The sequence below is a fragment of the Cebus imitator genome, unplaced genomic scaffold (genome assembly GCF_001604975.1).
Source record: "Cebus imitator isolate Cc_AM_T3 unplaced genomic scaffold, Cebus_imitator-1.0 Scaffold148, whole genome shotgun sequence".
Classification (NCBI taxonomy): Eukaryota; Metazoa; Chordata; class Mammalia; order Primates; family Cebidae; genus Cebus; species Cebus imitator.
In genome coordinates this window covers 626,639-630,441 of record NW_016107463.1, presented here as the reverse complement: position 1 = coordinate 630,441, position 3,803 = coordinate 626,639, and positions in this window count along the sequence as shown.

Below are 3,803 nucleotides of genomic sequence, written 5' to 3'. Positions count from 1 at the left end.
TGAGCCAGGATTGCACCACTGCACTCCAGCCTGGGCAACAGAGCAAGACTCTGTCTCAAAAAGAAAAAAAAAAATGGCCAGGCACAGTGGCTCATGCCTGTAATCCCAGCACTTTGGGAGGTGGAGGTGAGAGGGTCATCTGAGCCCATGAGTTCAAGACCAGTCTGGGCAACATAGGGAGACTGTCTCTGCAAAAAATCAGAAAATTAGCCTGGTGTTGTGGCTTTTGCCTGTGGTCACTGTTACTTGGGAGGCTGAGGGGAAAGGATGGCTTGAGCTTGGGGGGTTGAGGCTGCCGGGAGCTGAGATTGCGCCACCGCACTCCAGCGTGGGCAGCAGAGGAAGACCTGCCCACTCAAAAAAAAAATATTGGTGACTTATGCATTGGGGGAAGAAAGGATGGCTCCAGGGAGGCAGTAAGGATGCTGTGGGAGATTTGCAAGCTGGCTCTTCTCCTTTGCCTTCCCTTGCTATACTGGCCGGAAAACAAAACCCCACATTCCCAGGCTCCCTTGCAGCTGGGGATGGCCATGTCATGTGACACAGTCTTGGCCAATGAGATGGAGGCACAGGTTCTTGGGGGAGGGTTTCCCTTCCCAATGAAGGAACAAAGCCCAAGTGAGAAGGCTTTTGCCCTTGACCTTCCGTTTTCTTGTTGCTTGGGTTACAGATGTCATCTCTGGAGGTCAGTAGCTATCTTATGAGGCGTTGCAGATCATGGGGCAGGAAGACAGAACTATCCTGGGCTACCTCTTTCCATGGTCATTGTCGCATGAGTAAGGAAACGCCTTGCTTCTTTCATCTGCTATTGTAAGGCCGGACGCCTCATCAGGAGCCCGGACAGCACCCAGCACTGCACTCCTCAGCACCCAGTTGTGCACCCAGCCCTCCAGTCGGGAATTCCGGCTGATGCAACCCTAACCAAATCTTGCCCCAAAAAACCCGCCCGACAACCCGACAACCAATAGCGGCCCAATCCCGCTCCCCCAGAGCCAATCAGAGCGCCCTGCTGTTGCTCGTTACTCATAGCCACAAAACCCCCAAAACCCCCAAGCCCCAGGAAGTCAGCGGGACTTCTCTGGCCCCCTATCCCCGACCATAGACCCTCACCCGGAAGCTGAATAAACTGGTATTTAATTTTCTTATACTGGCCTCAGTTTCTTCATTTTAAACTCGACAATAACCCTTACAGCTATAATCGGGTTTTTTGGTACTAAAAGCCGATTCTGATATGGATACCTCTGCAGTTGTCCAGAAGAGGCCACATTGGCTTGGATTAAGGTGGTTATGAGGGGTGTATTAATCCATTTTCAGGCTGCTGGTAAAGACATACCCAAGACTGGGTAATATAAAGGAAAATAATTTTGTTTTTTTTGTCCCCCCCGCCCCCCTCCCCAGAGGGAGTCTTGCTCTGTCGCCCAGGCTAGAGTGTAATGGAGCCATCTCGGCTCACTACAACTTCTGCCTCCTGGGTTCAATCGATTCTCCTGCCTTAGCCTCCGGAATAGCTGGAATTACAGGCACCTGCCACCATGCCCGGCTAATTTTTGTATTTTTAGTAGAGACAGGGTTTCACATGTTAGCCAGGCTGGTCTCAAACGCCTGACCTTGTGACCCGTCCGCCTCGGCCTCCCAAAGCCCTGGGATTACAGGCTGAGCCACCACGCCCAGCCAGAAAAAGAGGTTTAATGGACTCACAGTTCCAAGTGACTGGGGAGGCCTCACAATCATGGCAGAGGACCAGGGAAGAATAAAGGCAGGTCTCACCGGGCACCAAGCAGAGAGAGGCCACGAGCCAAGTGAAATGTGTTTCCCCTTATAAAATCATGAAATCTCGTGAGACTTATTCACTATCACGAGAACAGCATGGGGGAAACCGGCCCCATGATTCAATTATCTCCCATTGGGGCCCTCCCACAACGCGTGAAACTTTTAGGTGCTACAATTCAAGATGAGATTTGGGTGGAGACACAGCCAAACCATATCAAGGGGGATGGATGGAGAAGAGCAAATGGACTGGAGATAGATTGTGGAGGACAGCCTGGCCTTGCTGGTGATGACGACCACGGGACCAAAGGAACGTTTGAGCCATTCATTCAAATCATGCAGCTAGCTAGCAGCAAAGATGAAACTCCAACTTGACTCTGCGTGCCTTACTTGTACACCAGGCATCCTATAAATGTTGGCTACTTACGGGGACCCTCATAGGGCACAGGTCTTTTCTCCAATGCCTGACTCCTCTTGGGCTGCCTAAACCACGGGTTGCCATTGGGAGCTGCCGTGGGTTTAGGAAAGCTGAGATGTCAGTGTGGCCAGCCCATCCTCCAGCATTAGCTACACACTGTCCAAATGTGTGGAAACGGGCTTCTCAGCAAACTATCTTGGGGAGGAGGGATGACATTCCCAAGGCCCTGATTTCTGCAGTTTTCCTCAGATGTGCCCACTTGTCCTTCCAAAGCCCAGAGTGTATTAAGCCCATCAGGTCCACCTGGACCCTGGGCCTTGTCTCCCAGTCTTTGTGAAGACCAGGTTAAAACACTTTGGCTGACTTATCAATAAAATAAAGATGCAAATTCAGGAGATTTTCTTCTACCTCATAGAGCAAGTGATTCCCTGGCTGGGTGTGGTGCCTCACACCTGTAATCCCAGTACTTTGAGAGGCTGAGGCAGGTGAATCACTTGAGGTTAGGAGATCAACACCAGCCTGGCTAATATGGCAAAACCCCATCTCTACTAAAAATACAAAAAATGAGCTGAGCATGGTGGCACACGTCTGTAATTCCAGCTGCTCAGGAGGCTGAGGCAGAAGTGGCAGTTAGCTGAGACTGTGCAACTGCTCCCCAGCCTGGGCAACAGAGTCTCCATTTCAAAAAGTAAATTAAATAATAAATAAATAGTGGAAGGTAAACAATAAGTTATCCAAAGGGAACATTGCCTCATTTTCCTTTGTTTCCAATGTTAAGAGAATAGTTTTTCTTGTAAATTGCACTGCTTGCTTATACTTTTTTTTTTTTTTTTTTTTTTTGAGACAGAGTTTCACTCTTGTTGCCCAGGCTGGAGTGCAATGGTGTGATCTCAGCTCAGTGCAACATCCACCTCCTGGATTCAAGCGGTTCTTCTGCCTAAGCCTCCCCAGTAGCTGGGATTACAGACATGGGCAGTACGCCCAGATAATTTTGTATTTTTAGCAGAGATGAGGTTTCTCCACATTCATCAGGCTGGTCTCGAACTCCCAACCTCAGGCGATCCGCCCACCTCAGCCTCCCAAAGTGCTGGGATTATAGGTATGAGCCACCGCACCTGGTCCCTTACACCTTTCTTTAAAAAAAAAAAAAACACACACACAGAGAATAGTTGTTCTCTTAATTACAATAGGAAATAACGATTGTGTCTAACATTTAGGGAACAGAAAACACCAAGAAAATTACCCATAATGCTACCTATCAAAAATAATCATAATGTAAAAGTATTTTTCCATGTATAAATGGTATCACTGAATAAAGAGTATCAGAATCCATAAACTATTTTAAAGTCTATTTCCATTAAATATATCATGTATATTTTCCTATGCTAATAAATATCCTTACAATATAATTTTTTTAAAGGTTTCTTTTTTAATTTTTTATTTTTAAAAAATTTTTTGAGCCGGGCGCGGTGGCTCAAGCCTGTAATCCCAGCACTTTGGGAGGCTGAGCCGGGTGGATCATGAGGTCAAGAGATCGAGACCATCCTGGTCAACATGGTGAAACCCCGTCTCTACTAAAAATACAAAAACTTAGCTGGGCATGGTGGCACGTGCCTGT